General features: G+C 36.2%; 1 protein-coding gene across 5 annotated transcripts in view; it reads right to left on the reverse strand.

Moving 5' to 3' along the window:
• Positions 1 to 15,144, reverse strand: part of LOC134675405 (latrophilin Cirl) — a 514,068-nt gene extending 498,924 nt beyond the window's left edge. For 2 of the 5 annotated variants that reach the window (XM_063533613.1, XM_063533611.1), the window contains exon 1: positions 14,894 to 15,143. The gene's annotated coding sequence lies outside the window, so the exon portion shown is untranslated. Of the gene's footprint in view, positions 1 to 14,893 lie in introns of all 5 variants that reach the window. The other 3 variants (XM_063533619.1, XM_063533618.1, XM_063533615.1) reach the window with 2 other exon arrangements.
• Between the last annotated feature and the right edge of the window lie 8,309 nt (positions 15,145 to 23,453).

Here is a 23,453-nt window from a genome sequence, read left to right on the forward strand (position 1 = left end):
GGATTTGCAGACCTCTTATCCCTTTAAAGAATTTTGGATGAATGCAGTGAGGACATTTTGTAAACTCTTGCTGTGATTGACTGTATCCCTGGCTGTCGGCTTGTGAGCATGATGTTGACATTACACGTGTATATAATGTATAAAACACAAAAACTTAAACAAACAACACTAAAATTAATGTTTTTAGAAATATTTTGACAGCGCTGTCTCCTATGACTGACGTGGAGGCGGTTGCCGGGACGGCGCGCCAGCGCGGCAGCTGTGGTGTCCTAGGGTTCCTTCGGTAGCTTTATTACTCATAATAGAACGTTTAACATCGAAGTGGACATTTATCAAAGAACATGTACAGAGTATTGCGGCGAACGTCGTTTGAACTGTATGGACTCTTATTATCCGGGAGTGCCAGATTCCGGACGATTTTGATAGCTTGTGGTCTTTTTAGATCATTTATTTGGAAATTTTATGTATAAATTTAGATTTCAGACCTTCTAAATAAAATAAGATTAAAATATTTATAAGAAACAGTTTTTTCGGTTTGACGTTGACGTTTTCAAAATTGAATATTGTACAATATTAAATTACATAGTTACATCCGGTATTTATACAAAAAAGAATCACGTAAGCGAATTAGCCTTATCGCCTTGAAACTTCCTCAATCCTACGATTAATATTAACATACATATATTATATCTCTTTGAGTAATAACATTTATAACTCAAATATATATTTTTAAATATTTCAAACAGATTAAGGAGCATTGGGGTGATTTTCGATTCGGGGTAATTTCGTAAATCTCAAATCTGTAGATTTAGATTGTTTACCGAACGCCTTTGTATTTCTCTTACTAACTACAAGACATATTGGTAATTTTTTTGGATAGAAGTTATCATACTTATTTGTGACGTCCCACGAGAAAAGGTACCTTATGGCGGTTGGCGCTTACGCTATTATTAACGCCGCTCCAATATTGTTGCGGCGCTATGCGACGTAAACGCCAGCCGCCATAAGGTACCTTTTTCTGTGGGACGTCACATTTACTTATTCCCATGTAAGTACAAAATTCAAAAGAGGCAACCGCTCTCATTGTCGCTGAGAATTAATAATGCCTCGAGAATTCGTTGAACTTTCTGAGTCACACTTAACTAACCATTACAAACGTACAACCATCCTTATCTCGCCCGTACGCAGCTAATCGAGCGTGAGAGAGACGGGATGATTTACAAAGCTCTTAGTAAGTCGTAAATCTTTTGTAGTCGATTCGCATTGACGAGTGAGTCGAAGTCAAAAATATGTTTACACTTTTGCACCTTACTCCTTTGTAATAAGGCGTAAAATGCAAACATATTTTTGACGTCGACCGTACAAAGATGTGCCGGCGCAAGATAAACTTTAAGATGCAACTATTTGAGTCTTTTAGTGAAATGTAGTGTGCTTGGTTTTTTTAGTGTGCGTTTATCACCTGGCGCTTTGTTATTTTAGACTACAATTCCTAATAAAATGTTTCTACTATTTACCAAACCCTTATACTCGTATTAATGTTGCAGTTCATTCAAGAGTTGGCAAAAAATCGCCCCCAAATTTCGCCTTTTGTACTTAACTTCGCCTTAACTAGCACTAAATCATTATTTTTGTATAAATTGTATTGCTGGTATCATTTTCATATTCATAATAAAAACAGTGATGATAAGGCGAAGTTCGGGACGGGTGGCGAAATAGGTTATTTTAGTTTTTTTAACTTCTTAAATATTTTACCCAGCAGCAGTAGCAATAAAAATAATATTTTGATTGGGCGAAGTTGGGCACCAAATGTTAAGTTAGGGTTCCCCACGGTAAATACTTTTTTTGCAAAACCTGATTTTCAATCAATTGCAAGTATTGCAACGTTGAAAACGGGATTTGCTACATACAATAGTAAACTCTGCTTTTTCCGCTTATTATACCGTACAGTCACAGAATAAATAATAGTACTAGGTACAGAAGACTCACTCTCTAACAAAACGCGTCTGTCACGATCAGCACAGATATGGCCGCTAGGTGGCGACAGCGCCACGCGCGGCTTATGGCAAACCTCAAAATTGGGGTTGAACGGATGTACTTTTAGCTACCTGTAGCAAAGCGACGAAATCGCGGAATGAGCCACGCCTGGTACAGTTTTATTAGCAAACATTGTGATTTTTTTTTTTCAAATGTTGCACACAAACATTAACCACAGTACCGTAACATAAGTTAAACATCTGTTTTTGTTCATCCAAATAATTTAGCATGACCATTCTCAAGAATCCGCAAAAACAAAAGCATCGCTCCGCCAAAGTCACAACATTCAAAACATTCCTAGATTCTGGAGGCAGCAACTTTTTCTGGCATTTTTTCCTCCGCGGCGGACTAATGGATGCTTGCAAACATTGTTATCGTTTCTAGCATTTACATTTAGATTACAGGAAACTCAACCTTAATTCCTTTATATTAAGCGCGTTAATAACCGCATAACATGGGAATCACACCGTCCAAATTAAGAAGGTAATATAAATGTATGAGCGCAGTACATTCGTAATGCTTTTGCGTTTGATTTCGTTAACCCTACCTGAAGGCATACTGCCAACATCAAAACATCGAGAATCGTTGCCTCTATCGCTCTTGCATATTCGAACAAGAGAGAAACGATTTTCGATTTTTCGATGTTCGCAGATACGTGAATTGACGTAATCTCTTAGATTTAGAATTAGGTCGAACGTGGTCTATGTCAACTAGACCGGTCTTAATACAGCCTATCGAACTAAGATCTTCTGTCCCAGATTTATAAATACGCGAGATGAGCGTGAGAAATATCGATGGCAGAACCAAACTGGAGCAAAGGTATTTTGAATCAAATTTCAGCGGAACTAAACGTAAATCAATGTTTGTATCGAAAACGTTTCTAACTTACGAAATTGATCATTTTAGAATCTTATTCCGTTGTAATAAGAGTTATGAGTGGTTAGTTAATTTTGTCCGTGACTAAGGGTGGTCCCCTAAATTAATCCGATGTCAAATTGGATTTTAAACGGGCATATTGTTGTTTCTGGTGATTTGTTGATATCTGTTGACATCATATTAAGTTTAATACTTATTTTTAAAGACTTTTATATCTTTATTATCAATAAAAATGTCTGATTAACAAGGACCACCACTTATGCTGTCTTGATTTCCAAACTATTTCAAAATACTGTTGACTCTTTACATGACTTTCGACTAAACAATAAATATATTTAAAAAGTAGCAAAGTAAAACAAGCACGCATTGGGATAACTTCGAAAGCCGAAAATACTGAAAGTGGCAAATCATTTATTAGTTATTACCCCTATGCACTTTGCACCTTATTTTCGAAAAAACATCAAAATTTGTCTTTCAATACTTACCAACCATTTTTTTAATTTAATTGGTAGAACATACAATGTTATCGTTAAATGGAAAACCTGCACGATTTCTTTCATGCCTCGCAACCCGAAGGTTTATGGTCTCTCGTATAAAATTTTTAATACCTCATTTAAGATAACTAATGATCCTTACCGCGGTAATAATAAAGGATGAATTAGTATTAATTCTGCAATCAAGCTCATCAATCATTCTTGGAATGACATCATGGTTGATTTCGTTTTTTTGTTAATGAAGGTATGGTATGCGGGTTGTGTAGTCAGAACAATTAGATTTTATTAGCATTCGTGTTTGCTGCAATAACAAGTAATATAAACAAGAATAAATTAAGCCTTAAAGTAAAAATTATTAACGAAAATTAAAAACTACATAAAACTACAACTAAAATTATTAATAAATTCACCGATTTACAAGACCGAAGTGATCCCATAAGAGCACCGAGAACAGTTTTGAGCAGAATTCTAAAAACTGGCTCCAGCTAAGTGCCTTGTGGCAAATCTGATATACAAAATAAAACATTCGTGATTAGGATTTACGTTTTGCATTGCAATGCCTGTTGTGACGTTTTTATCACGTAGATTTTCCATTCCAAAGTTTGAAGATGTTTAGACCAAACTGGGTTAGGGACAACTTGTGATTATAAAGTCAAAATTTATTTGGGAGGTAATTTGGCCACCCAAATCAATAAACACATATAGAAAATAATGGACTTATACCGCCTTCTTTGCATACTATTGATAATAGTAAAATCAATCAAAAAAACAAGGTGTCCAAAGATAAATTATGTAACTAACCTAACATCTATAATTTTTTACAATGTAGGTACAAAAAAAATGTAGGTACATACTTAGGTATAAATGTCGTACAAAATAAGATTCCAACTTCCAATCTAACTCAAGAAATAAAAACGACTTTTACATTTCCCCAAAAGATTCCAGCAATATCAAGAATATCAAGATCAATTACATTATCTCCATCTCGCTTATAGAAATGAATAAAGATATACTTATCTTTGAACTCAAAAGTGTCTCTATTACTTCCATTTTCCTATTATTAATCATTTAAGTAATAAAATGTGGTTACAGATTTTATCTTTACATCTGAGCGTTCTTCCGTGTGAAGAAATTCTTTAGTTCTTTACTAAGCTGATATCTTCTATGTATTCTATTACCATTACAATAAGTATCATTTCACTTTGCGCTATTAACTTTATCCAGTGCATTCAGTACCAGAGCTTTTAACACCACTTACTCTTGACTTTCCTCTTATTTATGTCTTTGTCTTGCATTTCGGTTACTTTCATTCCATTGTAAATTTTCGAGCGAAACTTTCCCATAAATTACTGCTTAAGAATCAAGATAACTTCTTCGACTAAATACAGATGTCGCATTTGGGGCATGACGAAATTGCGTAAGATACCATGGGCACTTTTTGTCCCATACCTGGAGCACATTGCCGGGTTTCGTGTGAAGCCGCCCTTTGTGCGTGTCTCATCAAAAGGACTGCTTTGGATTGTCCGATTTTGAGGCCTCCTTTAACTTCTGTTGTGGACAAATGAGGCAGATAGATGTAGGGATCATTTGTATAGTAAGAGAAGTCAATGAAGGGACTTTTATGTCTAATGTTGCAAACAGATACGTCATCACGATTTGTAATAAAATAGATAAGCCGTGTACTAAAGAAAATAGTATTTTTAAGAAGCAAATATAAAAAAAATATTTAAAAATCAGAAAAAAAAGCGCTAACATTAAGAATACATAACCTCAATATTTCAACATCATGGAAAACAGCATTTGTGAGGTTTTAACCTTGTTAAACTTGAAGCCAATCAAATATGTTCCATGAAATTCTAACTTCTACAAGTTATTCAAGAGGTCACCTTCATAAATGTTATCAAAGGAACAGAGCACACAATTCTACCTCACCCTCGTCTAGGTTATCACTATCAGACTTACATAAGTGTACCTAGTACTAACCTAACCTACTTTTAAAGACTTAAACGGAAATCATAACATAAGCATGAAACCATTCTCGAAGTTCCACGAAGTTTTACTTTGTATTTAATAAGTAGTTTCAAGTAAATTTTCGTAGCAAAACTACTTAAAACTTAACGCAATCTTCTATTACCATCAACGAAACTTGACAAAATGTCGCAGAATTTCCCCTATAAATCAATCCGACCGAAAACTCGATAAACGCAAAAGCAAAACGATAAATCGCCAAAAACCCCGTGGACATCCAACAAAATCACAGCGAAAATTACGACAGAAACTTTTTTAATAACGCCCGCGATTCAGTCTCAATCGAAAAATCCGTAACAAAAACCCCCCAAGCACAACAGCAAGAAAAATATATAAACATGTCAAACAGGGACCGGTTCAGGTACGCCATTTTTTTAAACACCTATGCGGGGAACGGAACGTCCCTTCGCGGGAGCGGGACGCCCGCATACACCCATCCCTTTATAGCATTCATGAGGACAAAGAATAAGTAGTCATAAAGACGTGACGTTCGTGCAGATGGTTGGTAAAACTTAATACTTGGCAGTTTGTTCGGTCTAGTGCTATTAGAAGGCACAGAACAGATACGTTGCTACACGGGTCTTTAGTCCCCGAGACTCATGAAAACATTAAAGGAAATTGTTCTCTCCGGCGAGGTCGTATATTGCGTTCCGTGTTGGTGGTATCGGGCGCCTTTTTACTTTTGCTATTGGCGCGAAATTGGAGGGAAAAGAAAATGGCAAACATTCAATGTCTCAATTTAACTCGGCGGCAGAGCGACGCGAACTCAATTGTATTTAAAGTGCTCCGAAGATACGACCTTAAAACATTGCTACGTGCTTTAATATTCCTAATTTTTCTCATTCCGAGAGTAAACATTTGAGCATCGACGTTCTCATGATTGTTCTCTCGTAGCCCGTTAGAGAGAGAAGTCGGATTGTCTGTCTCGGAAGGGTCGGTAATTTTTACCTGATGTCGCCCGCCGATGACAGAGGTATTAATAAGGGGAGCGAAAGTGGACGACACTTGTTAAATATTAAGGATTAGCAAGGATCTCTCATAATAGTACACACACTTATTGATATTAATAGGATAATACTCGTGGGTATTGCACTGTTAGAATTAATTTTGATAGGGCTAAATTTGCAAACAATGGATAATAATGATAATATTAAACCGTTAAACGTGATACAAACTATCAATTAGGACATAATGCTAAAATCAGCATAAGAAATAATGCTTGTGAACTTTAACGGATTTTACCAAAATTGGCGGATTTCAACACGTTTTAGCATGATTTTCTGACGCAGCAAAATCCAAGAATTTATCTAGCTTCCCACAAATCCTGAATCTGTCCAAGATGAAAGCTCAAACGTTACAATCCAATTTAATGACACACAGATTCCCACTTTTGATGACGCGAAAGTTCCCAAATCAGTTCACGGAAATAACCTCGATCTAGCCGATTCCGAAGTCATACGAAACTCGTAAAACCCTGGCGGCAAGACGGTTGACTCACCAACATTCCCGGGCCCTGCCGATTTAACGATCCTGTCGCGGGGATTGTTACATTACTCCTTCCGCACGCAAATATCCCCGCCACAGCTATTGCAGGAACTCAATACACTGCGAAAAAAGTCCTGGTGAAAACATCGGATGTTTTAACGCGTTTCCGATTTGGGGGTCGTAAAGCGGTGTTACGTAAATCGATCGTTTGTTCAACTGATTGCTAGATTGAAAAGCCAGTTTTTTGCTTTGTAATCTTTCGGGCTTAGATCCCACTGTCAATTTTCCCTATTTCATAGTCGCTGACTAGATTAAGCAAACTACTTGTAAGTACTTAATTAGATTTACCAAATCACCTTTAAGAATGGTTAAGCTCATAACAGGTGAACTTTTTTCAGTCCACTAGTCCAAGCCGAAACGTTCATTTAATATTAGCAAATACTTAGGAGCACCACACAGGACCGCCCTTCTATTAATTGTAAAACGAAATGGCGAACTTGATCAATAACGAAGGAACTTTTGACCAGTGAGACTTGTTGTAACTTGTAACCCTAGAACTTGATGCGATACATTGTGTTTCATTTCTATTATTTATTTTGCTTCAGTTGTGGCCATTCCCTTAGGACGATCGTTATCTTATTACACAGTCAATCAATCCCAGACATTAATACCGACCTCAAATAGATTCAAAACATCCAAAACTCTATAATTCCAAAACAATTTCCAACCACAATAAACTTTCAACTCGGGTCCTAACGGCAACCAAAATTATTTCCGAGCCGAGCCTTCCGAACAATAAAATTGCTTTCTTATAACAAGTTCGCCTCGGGCCTATCCCGTAATGTTACTTCCTTACGCACTCCAGACCCGAGGTGTAATAAAACAATAAAATGTTGCAAAACTTGGGATTACAGTTCTTAACGACTCAGGTAGAAAGCAACATAAACAGCTGCTTGAATGACTCGAGGTATTCAAGTCCAGATAATGCACTTAAATATAGCATTGAAGCGCTCAGGGGAAATTCACACGTTTCTTCAAACCTGGCGAACTTAATGGCAGCAAAAATTATAAAAGCACCATTACACTAATAATGGCGGTTTTGTAAAATATTAAATAAAATAGCACGCAACGATTCAATTTTCAACGGAAAATTTAAGGAAGAAATGGAAGATACAAATCCATAATAATACTCCAGAGAAGTATCGGAGATTGGAGATAGAAATTACGAAAAATTCTTAAGGTATCTTCATGTCTTAATAAATAGGCAGAAAGCCACTTAACTCAGTTTGAAAGACGTGAGTGAGCCTGTCTTAACCGAAACAATTCTTCTCATTGTACACATTGATTGTATCCTAATAATACTAGAGTAAGGTTGAATTTTGAATAACGGTATATACGAGCTTGTAAATGATAATTTTGTGCTTTCATATGCACGGTCGTTATTGTGCTTTTAGAGAATGCGGTTGAATGGCTTGTGTTTGGTAATTTACGGAAAAATGAACATTTTAAAGCGTACTTACATGTAGGTTTAGGTTTATACATACGTAAACACTTTCTAGCTAATGACTTCTTGATCCATTCCTGCCACTTCCCTAATGGACAAGCATTAACGCTCTAAGCCCTAAGAGTACCGTTGTCTTTACAGTGTACTTATAACAGTTATAACGTTATCTTACGACGTTTATGTGACTAAACGCATATCAGTAATCAATTAAGATCGTGCGCATACCTAACAGTTTTATTCGTCAACGAGCCTTATCATAACACAATAGATTGTCAGTCATAATTAACCCAGACAAGCTTTGACAATGCGCTTGGTCAACTCCGAATACCTAAGCGGAGATACGGAGCAACCGCTTCAGTAACGGTAAAAAGATTTGCTATCTTGTAACGGACGGTCCAGTATTTCATTTTTGGGTCGTAAATGCTGACCTTTTAACTAGAACGTTCGATCATCGTTTTAAATCTGATTAGGCGGAGTGAATTTAATCTTCTTGCGTTGTGAAACGGTTTAAGACGCCAAGTATGGAGTACCACAGGGCTCTGTGTTCGGCGCTTAATAATCAATCACATTAAACTCTAACAGTGGCTGAGTAATAATCACTCAACGTTCTTTAATTAATCCGTCCCAAAGTCGGAAATTTATAGATTAGTTTTCTATGTAAATGAAGGTAACGGTTGCGTCGAAACAAAGGCTATTACGACACATGAAATCTATAAAGGTGACGTTCGGATGTCAACTGTAGCATTATGGTAACATTCCATTTCTAACCGCAGCTGCACTACTGGTACTGAACGCGTCGGTGTTACTGTCAATTTCCATAGTAAAATAAACAGTAATGCGGCTGTCGTTGGAAATGGACTGTCACCTTTACTGTTTCGACGTTGATGTCGCCGCTGTATCTGTCAATTTCCTTTATAAAATGAGTGACGTTCTCCGCCGGTTTGACGTAGGCACTAGTTTTTACGAAAGCGACTGCCATCTGACCTTCCGACCCACAGGGGAAACTAGGCCTTATTGGGATTAGTCCTCAATGTCCTCATCGCTCACAATGAAAATTTTCAAAATCCGTCACTCATCAAGAAAATTTACAAAAACGGTGGCAGCCATTATCGCCGCCGCAGTAATGTCGCAATAGCAGTTGACATACGAACGTCACCAGGTGACAGTCCATTTCCAACGACAGCTGCACTACTGTCGCGACGTTACTGTCATTCATTGTCTTGTCATTCATACTATGGAAATTGTCAATAACATCGACGTGTCGGAGCATTAGTGCAGCTTCAGAAATGGAATGTTACCTTAAGTAATGATTGGAAATGTGTCACAGTATCATTAACTAGATCGACGTTTGACAATAATGACGTCGGGCTGACAATAATGAGTAACGCGTCAACAGGATCTGATAGCGCAGTCACGTCTCTCTGACGTCTCGTTAATCTCGGAACGTGCCGGTGACGTTTTGAGCTTTTCGAAATGTTTTCGTTTGTGAAAGTAACCACAATAGTTATTTACGATACAAGTGCGGAAAACTGGCAATAAATGAAAACACGACCGAAGGGAGTTTTTTTTAATCGACACGAGTTGCGAATTACCTATTCGCACGTGTATCGTGCAACGTTTAACAGTACATATGGCCCTTTAAACTTTTGACATCCGCACGAAAAGTGCTATTTTACGCACTAGTGCGGGAAAATGGGACCATATGTACCTACTGTAAAATATTGTTTTAACCTTTTATAGGGTGTCATTACAAGACAAGAATTACCTCTATAAAATCTTTCTGTATTTTTTTTTGTGTAGTATTTTTAGGACTATGAAATATCATGAGGCTTGAATCGTGATATTTTCTCATGTAGTCTCTTTAACCTCTAGCCGCCCATACGTCAAACCTTGCCAAGCAAAATGAAATTTTATTTTGTCAACACAAAGTTCAATTTAGAATGGAACAGGAGACCTTTTTATAGGTCTCTGGGCGGCTAGAGGGTATAGGGGCCCACTGTATCGGCCTGTCAGTTAGAACAACATTTTGACAGTTCCGAACAACTGACAGGCCGATACCGTCCGGTGGACTGTTAATCAGTGGGCCCCTTAATTAAGGGCTATTTAATGGAATATACAACACAATTATGTATAGGTAAAATATTTCAACGCGAATTCTGAAAATGGTATTAAGTTTAGGACTCGTGATTTTACTGGAAATGGTACTTACCTATGCTCTTCATTTATGGCCATTATTTAATTCGTATATAAATAATTTTACGCACATTCACATAGTAGTGAACAAACGATCAACAGTAATATTTTATCCCAGCATATATTAGAAGCATTAGACCGAAAATCTGTCGATAAGTCACACACATAAGCTATGTGTTTTGTGTGTGTAAATATTTGCTTTACGCAATGTTTGCCTAGGGTGCCTAGATCAAAGTGGCAGACGCCCTAGGCTTCTATATTTGGATGTTGGTATTTGTTACCACAAAGATCATTTTGATAGGTAGGTAAATAGGTACCTACATTACGACTACGTGCGTAATATTGAAATTAATTACAATTGTAAACGGTATTGACACTTTGATCTTGAAATGCTTATTGTATATTGTAATACAGAACTTGGTAACAATCTGTAAATACCTATTTTAATCACGATGAATTACTAGGTGGTAAATTCATATCATAAGAGCGCTGGTGGCCTAGCGGTAAGAGCGTGCGACTTGCAATCCGGAGGTCGCGGGTTCAAACCCCGGCTCGTACCAATGAGTTTTTCGGAACTTATGTACAAAATATCATTTGATATTTACCAGTCGCTTTTCGGTGAAGGAAAACATCGTGAGGAAACCTGCATACATCTGCGAAGAAATTCTAAGGTGTATGTGAAGTCCCCAATCCGCATTGGGCTAGCGTGGGGACTATAGCCCAAGCCCTCTCGCGCTCGAGAGGAGGCCTGTGCCCAGCAGTGGGACGTATATAGGCTGAGATGATGATGATGATGATGAAATTCATATCAGACTGAGGTGAGGTGACCTCATCAGTCTGAGATGCGATTTAAATTCTCTGAAACACCTTTGAATGTGATGAAATAGTCTGATTTTTCATTGCAATGCATGCTAAATAACAGGCCAATTCGAATTTTAGTTGTTCGATATGTTTCCAATAATTCCAATATGATACTGTGCTATAACCGCGAAAATCGAAGTTTGCAAATTGCGGGGATTTTTCTCTGTCATTGTAATTACGCCTTCATTGGAGTAAAAGAGAAAGATCCCCGCAATTTGCGAATTTCAGTTTTCGCGGTAGCCGCTCTGATCTGATCTATCAGTGTCAAAAATGACATGAAATTTATGGTTGAAGAAATTGGCCTGTTAACTACACTTACCTCACTATTATACTAATTTGTCAATATTGTCGATGAAATTCAGAGAAATATTTTGTCAATCGAACTGTACAAAAATAGGTAAGTACATATGTATAATTAGCACCCCTGCACGTAAACCTAATAGGTTTGCTGGCATATATCGAAATAGCAGTTCCGTTACACGCATGTCTTTCCGGAACCATAAATCCGAATGTTTCGAACAATATTTCAAAAATTCAAATCAAATTTCGAACGTCGCCTGCGGCGTAGAACGTTATAGCGATGCATCAATTCCGACATGCCCTGGAACGTAAATCACGGGTTTTTTCATCGCAATTAGCTCTAGGGCGAGCGACACGTCGACATCTGTCGACTACCGATGTTCGGTTTTCGGTTCGAGTTCCGGCCCTATTCCGAATTTAAACGGTAAATTAACTAAGCCGCGATAAAAAGTGTTTTATAGACGGTCAAGCAAATCTTGTCAGTAGAAAAAGGCGCGAAATTCAAATTTTCTATGGGACGATAACCCTTCGCGCCTACATTTTTCAAATTTGCCGCCTTTTTCTACTGACAAGATCTGCTTGACGCAGTATAAGTGAAAACACATGGGCTTTTTTTTTTAACAGCTACTTCAACAACAATTACTTCTTTCAAATACCTAAGTAGCTGTGCAAAGTTGAAATGCTAACGCGAAAGCTTTGTTATTGTCAAAAAATCGTTCTAGCTACATGAAGAACCATAAATCACTTTTATACCTAAATTTTGATTAATGATCCTAACCTAGAAATTCTTGATAGGTAAAGTAATTCTGGGCCTTTGAATCCACACGATTCAAACTTTGGTTATGTAATACACATTTATATGCTATAAAATGTTTATAGCTTAAACTTATTCTTTGATTTTATAACGAATTTAAAAGACCGCTTACTTCTCAATTTATCTCCCATTTTAAAAACATACCTAATCCATTTTATCTACGCATTTTCTAATAAAATAATCATTTAAATTCTTTAAAGCAAATAGAAGTAAAAAAGCGTTTAGCGTAGGTTGGATGGAATGCGTTTCACAAGGAAATGGCTGCAAAATAGGACCCTATCGTATTACTGATACAAAATCTACAACTTAATCTTGTCAGGCGTGTCTCACTCCGCGATTTCGTCGCTTTGCTACAGGTAGCTAAAAGTACATCCGTTCGGCCCCAATTTTGGGGTTTGCCATAAGCCGCGCGTGGCGCTGTCGCCACCTAGCGGCCATATCTGTGCTGATCGTAACAGACGCGTTTTGTTAGAGTGAGTCTTCTGTACTTAGTATTATTTATTCTGTTATCTTATGTGCAGCCATCAATACTTTATGGCTCATTTTACGGCTGAATCATCGGTTTCATCTTGCTGTAAATGCAAGCCTAAAGCGTCTATAAATTATGCGATCCGATGTATTCAAAGTTAAATAATAAAAGACGGTGACCTGGATTGTTCGAAATTCGAATTACAATGAAGATACGAGTTGTTTTATTGCCTTTAAATGTACCTGATAACATAGCTAACGGTAGGAGATACATACATTGATAAACAATTTAACGCTTTTTTAATTTGTAGCGTTCCATTTTACGCATTTTTTTACTGTAGTACACATTGTGCATCAAAATATAAATAAATATAAAATATCTTATAAAGTACATATGTAAAATCTTTTTTGTTTAATAAAAACTAATTATTCTGGAGAAATACTAGTAATTATACTATTAAACAAAATCAATAGTTTCCATTATTTTGAAAGCGGCGGCGCGGCGTGTAAAGGACATTTTAAACTAAGAAATCGACTTTATGTTTTAGGTATATACCTCTATTGGTTGGATTTAAAATGTGTTTCAATGTGTTTAATTCAAAACACATTTTAAATCCAACCAATAGAGGTATATACCTAAAATAATTTAAAAAAACTGCAACTCGGCTGTATGCCAAAAACCTGTGCCTAGAAAAATAATGACAACATCAAAAAAAACTACTACTCATTTTATTTTCAAAATGGCCACTCTGTCGGCGGTGTGTGATTATTCCGTGAATAAAAAGTATTATAAAATTACTAATACGTAGTTTTTGTTCTATTTTCCGACGAATAACGTGTAATAAGTGTATTCTTCAATCAAATCAAGATAAGTGTTTCATTTATATATAAAAGTGATTCGAATATGGCATCAAAACTCCGAAGCGGTAAAGTTCTGTAAAATCAGGTTACCAAAGCCATCAATTACATCGTTACGTGCAATTAACAACAGTAAAGATTCCCTCAAATTGTAATAGCTGTTTCGGAACACGTAAATGTGAGGTTATAACGAAAGCTTGGCTGCTTGGAACTAGTGACGCCATCTATCGAGAAAGCGCTTTCTACGCCGCGTTGTTTGTGATTTTATGTCGTAAATATTTTTTCAATTGTTTATTTATTATACCACCAGCTCTATTTGGATGCCTATGTCACATAGAATGTGTTGAAAGTGTGGATTGTGTATTCAGTGCGTCAATCGTGACACTGCTATTATATACCGAGAATATCGTAAGAATTTGTTGTAGATTTTATAATGATTGTTGGTCGATTTGTGTGGATTATATTTTCATGCAGGTATTGAATGTAATGGATTGCAGACGCGTTGGTATTTTATCTTTTATATTTAGCATTATATTCATAGTTTTATCTTCACAAAACGTTCGATGTAATTCGCAGAGCTTTTATGAATACAAGCGAAACTAATCTTATCTCAAAAAATCTCACGGTCCAACAATCTTGCGCCGGTTATCGACTTATCGAGTAAAAAAACACGGCTTTATTATAATCGAGTCGAAAGTACCTACAATAACAAAAGCTCCGGAGTTATCAAAAGATCGTTAAGTGGTCGGTACCGTTACATCGAGCTGGCTAATTAATACTCGCCCACACCTCGAGGTTCGAACCCGTTCTGAGAACCCATAACATGCACATAATGCAAATAGCGTCCGAATGAAGTCGTTTTAAAATCGAATGAATCTTCAGATCGGTTGCACGGACCCCGAGCCCCACACGACTATCGATTCAACTCGACACGAAGAAAAAATCCTTACAACAATGAGCCGGTGTAACAATAAATACCTTAATGATATCCCGAGATCGAGAGCCGTCCGACGGCTAGGCGGACCCGTCGCACAGTTTTCAAGAGAAATCCAACACTAGAGCATAACGTACACGTAACATCACAATACGAATCAGCACAATCTCACACTGCACAGGTCATGAAATCCACAGCACTGGTTTGGGTACAAAAGATGTTTGTCTCGTAAGAACGCGGGGCTGGCGGCACGGTACAACCGACGCGCTCGACGGCCGGGCACGAACTGAACTGGTTTTGCGGCGGGGGCGCGGGGAGGGTGGACGGGTGCGTTTGGTTCGGTTTTATGAAAATATTTCGTGAGTAATGCACGTGTTATGCCGGGTCGGGAGTGCGACGGCCTAGTACGGCCTTTGATTTAAGGTGTTCTTTATAGATAAAAGATAAAAAGCAATGTCGTGGTCACACTTGTCATTGTACAAGCCCACGCCGCGCTCACGCTTGCATTTCTCTGCAATGCAATCAAATTTACAACATATTGCTCTTCGTTTCATTTCATGGAGTTATCGGAGTTCCATTATTGGATCCTTCAATATTACAGGTTCATAAACGTTGGGATAGCTCGCAATATGAAATATAGAGACAAAATAATTTAAGTATCCTATGTAAACTACAATGTACATTATGTCGAACAAATGCATTTAATCGTTCCGATAAGTAAAAGATGATAAATCTGACTATATTTAATAACTACTTCAAGAGCATGACTGTAAGTACAAAAATAGCAATTATGACAGAAGAAATGGCGACGCATAAAAAAGATTTCAGTAAGAGAGTTGACTTTTCACTTTAAAAAGGTAATAATTATCGACCACAAAGACAATAACTATAACTACACACAGACAACCTACTTAAGGAAAATGATTTCAGCTTCAAACATGCGATGCGACTAGTTCCAGAAATACTATCCTTCTTTTGTATAAATACCGATATAAAAGAGATCAGAAATTCCCAGTTTCAAGATATTTGCCAATCGATCGCTTTAATGAAGCAGAAAAGTCTGGTCATCTAAATACACCACCTTCTTCCAACAGTTACCTGCTTTTAAGAACTTAGAACAACGGCTACACTAATGAAGCTACCACAAAGGCGCATTTATAAGGCCTAAGATTTTCACAAATGGAAGATAAAACCCGATACAATAAAAAAGAAGAAATGAATTGATACTTAGTTATGTACTAAACTGTTGTAGCAACATTAGACATAGCAACCAATTTTACATCTGCAGCGGGCAATCGCCTCATCTTATCGTTTCCATATTGTGCATAATCTGAACAAACAAGGTGGAAATTCTCAGTAAGTGTAAAACTAACTTCGGTAAATACACTAAAAGATTCGCACGTTTACAATGGCGCAAAGGAACATTTAGTTTCTCAAGTATCCTGCATAAAACAGGGACAACAAACACAAATGTTTGCTATGGGACCTCAGAGAATCTCACCCCAATGCGTTGAGCGTAATCCTCCAGGGACAGTACTTACTAATGAAGAACTGCACGCTTCACGCAATGCTCTGCACTGCTCTTGAAATAAAACATGAAATAAAACTATTTAGACGGATTATATCGCTTACCTATAATGAATTTAAAATACATTCCGACGGTCAACGGGTGACTGAGGAAAAATACCTACCTATAGGTATTCACCTCTGTCAAAATTACAATATGTAAAACTAGGATACAGAAATATTGAACAAAAACCGAAAACCATAAATTTTAGGCCAGTTATACAACCAAAATAGGCTCATAAAGCTAGTAACATTACTAAACTAAACAATACGATTCAATACTATAAGGTCTCACAGGCCTATATTTGTTCCTGTTGGACTACTGGATCCCAAGCTGGTGGTAAAGAAAAGTCATCTTCGCTGTTAAAATTTTATATTTCCAAATAGCGGTATCTGAAGACAATATTATGCTCTGTTCTTGTCTGGATTGAAAACAAAACAAAATAGATGTATGAATGATCAATCAGAAAAGCCACAAGTAATATCGCGTAAGAAATAGAAAATAGAACAACAACAAGAAGAGAATTTTGAAAGGCTCCTCATTTCTCAATTCAATTAGATAGCAATGTTTGCTGAATAAGGCCTGTGAAAATAAATATGTATACCGGGTGTGGCCTGTAACACGAGCAAATAATTAAAACATAGATTGTACTCCGCAAACGGTGACACTTTTGTTCAACAATTTTTAAAAATTATGAAGTATTTAGACTCCCTATTTTTCATACAAAATAAATATTAACTTCAATGGACGCCATCGCCACGCCATATCATTGTGATTGACGTTGCTTGTCACGCCTTAAACTTAACAAAATTCGCAATACATTGCGTCTTAGAATAAACTTTAAAGTGTATTAAAAATCAAACCACAAGTTATTTTTAGAAGTCGCTGAACAAATGTTGGTCAGTATGAGGAGTACAGCTTACAGTTTAATTTTTTGCTTATATTACAGGCCACACACGGTATAAAGTTCGAATAACTCACTAGAATGTTACTTATTACTTTACCAAACGCAGTTTTCTTAACACAGAAGCTTAAATAATATTTTAAGAAGAAAAATGTTAAAACGCCGAGTATTGGTCTAAGTATATGTCACAGATTTGTGAAAAAGTTTAACCATACCGATAAATAAACTCACGATTATAAATAGGAAAACGCCAAAAAACGGATTCTGGAGAAAAAAAAACCTACTTATTTTGTAGGTATCTATACTTCCTCTTTCTAACAGTTATGGCATCTACAAACATCACCGATAATCGCATACGATTTGCAAATTGTGGCATTTGATCGATCGATTGAATTCGTTACTCCTACTTATACCTCGTTTTTTTAGCATTAGAAAAAAGGTAAACAATCTTGATGTGTCTTTTAATTGAAAAACACATTTTAAAAATAAGTTAAGTACGGCAAATATGTAGGTAACAATTATGAATCTAATACGATCATTTATATTCTTCTGCTTTCATAAGTAATAGTTTTTGATTTTTAAAAAGCGTTTTTCAATTAAAAGACATGTCAAGATCGCTTACCTTCTTGCAAGTTCTTTCTAATGCGAAAGAAAACGAACTATAGCCCACGATTATTATTTCTCGCATGCTATTTATTGCAAGTTCTGTAGAAGCCTTTACCTGAAGGCATTTCCGTGGTAATATTCGAATAAATGTATAAATATAATACACGTGTTTACATATATACTCTATTCCCGCTATCGAGCAGCAAAATCAATACTTACAATATTATAATTTTACGAACGCTATAAAACACGAAGCTTATGCATATGCACAGGCTTAGGAAAATTAAAATGTTTGACATACAACTAGTTTTAACATTGAAATGGAAAAGTGTCCGTGCATTTTATAGGCATAATAGAAATTGCATGTTGATTCTATGCTAATCCAGCCAGGAATTGCTAGGTATGCTTATAAAGTTGGGTATTAGCTTTTTAACGGCATTGCGATCTCGTATCGGAATATTTTCTGCAAATTTATTCGTGTAGATTAATTTAGAAATTAAAAGTAAGTAGTTTTAACCTTTGCATTAATTAACACTTAATTTTTTTGTGTAAATGTAATAAAAATAAGGTTGAGAGGTAAACCTTCTTTATGTATGTATTGTGTCTCTGTCTCTGTGTCTGTATGACGTTACCTGTAACGTCATATTTAATAATTTTATTATCTTCTGTCATTCCTACAAAGTAATGTCATTTTTCATGATATATACCTTATACTATTTGAAATCAGTTTATTGAAATCATTAGGATCTTGACATGGTGGAGAGACTGGGATTATTTACTTACATTCAAAACTTATTAAAGGATTTCATTTCCGTAACATTTGTGACAATACCGCACCTTGTCATAGTGACAATAGTGTGAAAAGGTACGAAATGGTACTGAAATGTAATATGAAAATATAGCAAGATAAAATTATACGTATGTACATATATTATAAGTACCTAACTGTATTTTAGTTTTTTATGTGATTGTTTTGTGCAATAAAGTTAATTAGGTACGACTATATAAATTGCTTAAGCTCGGTATTGACTTAATTTTATTATAATCATAAATTATTTTTACTACAGCTTTTTATCTACATCACTAAAATATGTTTTATATATATAACATTTTTAATTTCAAAATCAAGACGCTTGAAATTCTCCGTAACTGTCAAACGCCATTTAAATTTCCCACTTATTTTCCCCCTATTTAGTAACATTCCGAGTTTCATCCACGGCTGGATGAAATTCCTTACACCCCGAAAAGTTAATTTAAAAATTTTAACGCCCCTTATGAGGCTAGCTGGGAATTTCACAATATTAATAAACCTATTATTAGCAGGGAGAGCATTACGAACTTTGCCGCTTTTAAAAATGATTGCTATCACTTCTGCTAGGTTTGAAACGTTATAAGTACTTACATGTAATAAAATGTTTTAGTTTCTTATGTTTTATACATACATAATATGTAAAATTGAATAAATGTTAGTATTTTCCTTGTTTAATCCAAATTAATATTATTAAATATTTATCATATAATAAAATGTGATGATGATTAACGCATACGTTCATTTATATACACTATACAGTGTGGCCAAAAATAAATGCATTCTCGTTGCCAGGGAGGTCTTGGGTACTGAACAACTTTTAGTGTGGGACCAACTCCGAAATCGCGAGAAAAAAATTTGGGTGTTTCATACATTATTGACTGGGGGCCTAGCCAAAACACATTTCGAAAAAAGATATCGCTAACGAATCGATAAAAAATGTATGGGAATGACAGGTACCGTAGATGAGTCTGTCGAAAAATATTAACGAATACAAAAATGTTAGCCAAGTTGCAATGTTGTAACGAAACGCAAAACTTTCGTTACCGGGATTCGCCATCTGTCATACATTGCCTAGCCAAGAGACACTTTTGACAAGCGAAATCAAATCGTTATCGCCTCTTAGGTGTAGCTACGTAGCGCGAGCTATCCCCTTGCAGATAACTTATCGAAGCACAAGAAAATACTGAATAATAGTGTTTGTAAATTAGAATTTGTAGTAAAAAGCATACTTCAACATCATTGTGGGCGGCGAACAACGCGGAAGTGTCGCTTAGACGCAGGCGCCGTCTGAAAAATCGCCTCTATTGAAACTGCTTAGGAAAGGACTGCTACGATCAAAGGATTGTGGGCCGTACGCAGCATTTCACCCAAAGGATCCAATGTGACCGAGGCGCTGAATATCTACCTATCTATAGTGACAGTGTCATGGAAAAATGGATTATGCACCCACAAATGCAACACGTAACAACGTCCCTCACAAAGATAAGAGTGAGTCAATAACTTATCCCTTACTATACCTACTAATAACTATATAAAATATGTTATTAATGCTAAAATAACAAATGTGTTCCTGTTACGTCATCAAATATAAACCGATGAACGGTGTAGATTAAATTTGGTACCCATATGCACAATTGCAAGCACTTGTTTTTCAATAGGAAAGTGAATTGAATGTCTAAAGGCAAAGGTATATAGGTAAAGGCTTTACAAATATAGATAAAGACTCGGGAACAAATGTTCTTCACACTTAAATAAATGCCCTTCCCGGGAAGCAAAACCATCACCTTCATAGGCAAGGTCACTAACAACTAGCAATATTGTAGTGTCATCCCATTTTCTTAAATTGATTTGAAAGGGACGAGACTACAGTGTTGCTACTTTTTAATTTCTACAATTTCTTGTCGGACTGTACAGTAAGCTCAAGAAGACTTGTGTTGTGGGTACTTAGGGTACTTAGATAACTATATATAGATGGTCAAACCAATTTGTCAGTCAGTAAGAACCAGGAAAACTATACTCATAGTTATCTTTTGGGTGCTAGTACTAGTATATGACAAAGCTAGTATGATTCTCTCTTTCTTTGTTTGAAATGAGACAGTCCTTGGACAAACTATACTTAAATACATAGACAACACCCATGACTCAGGTACAAAATATTTATTTATTTATTTATTTATTTAATCTTTATTGCACAAAAGAAAAATCTTATAGTACAAAAGGCGGACTTAATGCCATAAGGCAAATAAATAAATAAATATCTGTGCTCATTACACAAATTTCCTTACCGGGGATTCAAACTCAGGATTATCAGCTTAACCGGCAGGTCACTAGTCACTACCAACTAGGCCAGACGGGCTGTTGTCATACATATCAATTATCAACTATATTATTGAAACTTTTTCATATTATGAAACATATTGTATATGACTTCTTTTGGCAGGCACAGGTACAGTCAGCAGAAGAGAAAAGGTACCACCCCTGCATACAAACTTCTATGTAGCGGTGGTACCTTTTCTCTGCAGCTGACTGTACCTACACACTATATAAACCTTATCTTAACATATACTTACACAAAACATTTAGTTTTTTTTGTCATATGACTGGTAGAGAATAAGTATTATAACCAAATGTTACAAAGTTTGTTGAAAAACTAAGCATTCATTTTGTTTCAGGTGACTTGGATATTCATTGCAGCCTTGGCATATGAACCAATACTTTATGGTGCTCCAAAGCCAGGGTCAAAGGAAGAAACTATGTCACATGTACAACCACAAAAATATATTGAGTGTTGTTTTACTATTTTAAAACACTGTACATAATATATGTACAAACAAGAAAAGAATGCTTGGCTACTGATTTCATGCTGCCGGCAAAAAATACCTGCTGCATCTTTCATTAACAGATTTTCAATAAAATAAATTAACTTTTTAACCCAATCATTGTTTCATTTATTTATGGTGGTTACCACCTTAACTTTTGGTATGCTTAGGAGCAGATCTGCTCCCATGTATATACTTACTTATATTTAACTTTAAAAAAATTCATTAATTTTTAAAAGTTGTCTTTAAAAAACGACCGGTCTGGCCTAGTGGGTATTGACCCTGCCTGCTAAGCCGATGGTCCTGGGTTCGAATCCCAGTAAGGGCATTTATTTGTGTGATGAACACTAATATTTGTTCCTGAGTCATGGGTGTTTTCTATGTATATAAGTATGTATTTGTCTATATAAGTATGTGTATCGTCCCCAATATTTATTTATTTATTTTATTTTATTTAATTATGATTGATATATAAATTACAAATTTTTGACAGGAGCATACAAAAGGTTAAATATGAACAAAAAGCAAAGACAGTAGGTAATAAAAAAATAATATTAAGTAACAATATGATTTATTAGTTTTGGTTTCACAGGCAGCTTTTATCTTATCGAATGCATAACATCTATGTATTCAATGTCCGCTTGACTTTTGTTAATTTCGAAAATGTTTGAAGTCTATGAAGTAAATGATTTCACTGAGGTTACACTGATTCGGGCAAACCTGTCCACAATTTCACTTCACGGTTTGAATCATTACTAATGCTTAAAGTATCGTCTCTTCTGGTCAAGTAATCCAGCAGTGTATGTCCTTAGCACTGGTAACTGCCATGAAGATTGCAGCGGCAGCTTTGACTGTACGTGCCAACTTGGCGAGGACTTCTCAGCGTAGAAGAAGAGCCCGCGGAGCCCGCTCTTGCCCGCTCTGGCTGCGCCGCCGCCTTGGTTGGGGCTGCGGGGACGACGGCTGTCTGAAATTGTTAAACTTTAGGTCAAAATTATATGCAATTAACAACACACTCTTCAAATATTACACTATATAGAGTTATTTCATGACGAAATTGTGATTAACTAAGTTAGACAAATACCAAAATATTTAATTTGCTTACCGATAAAACAATTATTTTCTCCAAAATTAGATTCGCTGTTCACTTGACACTCTTGACAGATGACAGATGACGTTTCTTGACGGTTTTGAACGAGAACCACAGACAAAAATTAATTTTTACCGACTTGGCGCGTCGAATGAGCGTTAACTAAAAAGATTGCCTCTTGGCTAGGTTATTATAAACATTATCGACCAGTCGCTCGCGATCGTAGAGATCGAATCGACACGGAGCGAATGTAATTTGGCTACGGGCCCTGGTCCTTTTTCTATGAGGGTAAATATTTTTTATGCGATTTATGTTAATAATGTTGTATGGAATTTAATGTTCTGAAGTAAAGATATTTTATTTTTATTATTATTTTATTTTATACAAATAAAATAATACACATCCATATACTCGTAAGACGGTCATCACACCATTCTTATTTACAGGGTGACCCAAAACATGGTGACAACAATTTACTACGGCATCATCTGTGAAAATTACAACTGTCTGGCTATCAAGGTTCTCGAGTTAGGTACCTACAGCCTGGTCACAGAGAGACAAACGGACAGCGGATAATCTTAAAAATAGGGTCCCCTTTTTACCCTTTGGGTACGGAACCCTAAAAAGTATGCCGACTCGACGAAGCATTTTCCATTTTATTCTACAATTTAATTTTACATACTTCCCGTAGCTCCACTAATGGTAACATTCCATTTCTAACCGCAGCGGCACTACTAGTACTGAACGCGTCGCTGTTATTGTCAGTTTCCATAGTAAAATGAACAGTAGTGCAGCTGTCGTTGGAAA

The sequence above is a fragment of the Cydia fagiglandana genome, chromosome 22, assembly GCF_963556715.1.
Source record: "Cydia fagiglandana chromosome 22, ilCydFagi1.1, whole genome shotgun sequence".
Taxonomy (NCBI): domain Eukaryota; kingdom Metazoa; phylum Arthropoda; class Insecta; order Lepidoptera; family Tortricidae; genus Cydia; species Cydia fagiglandana.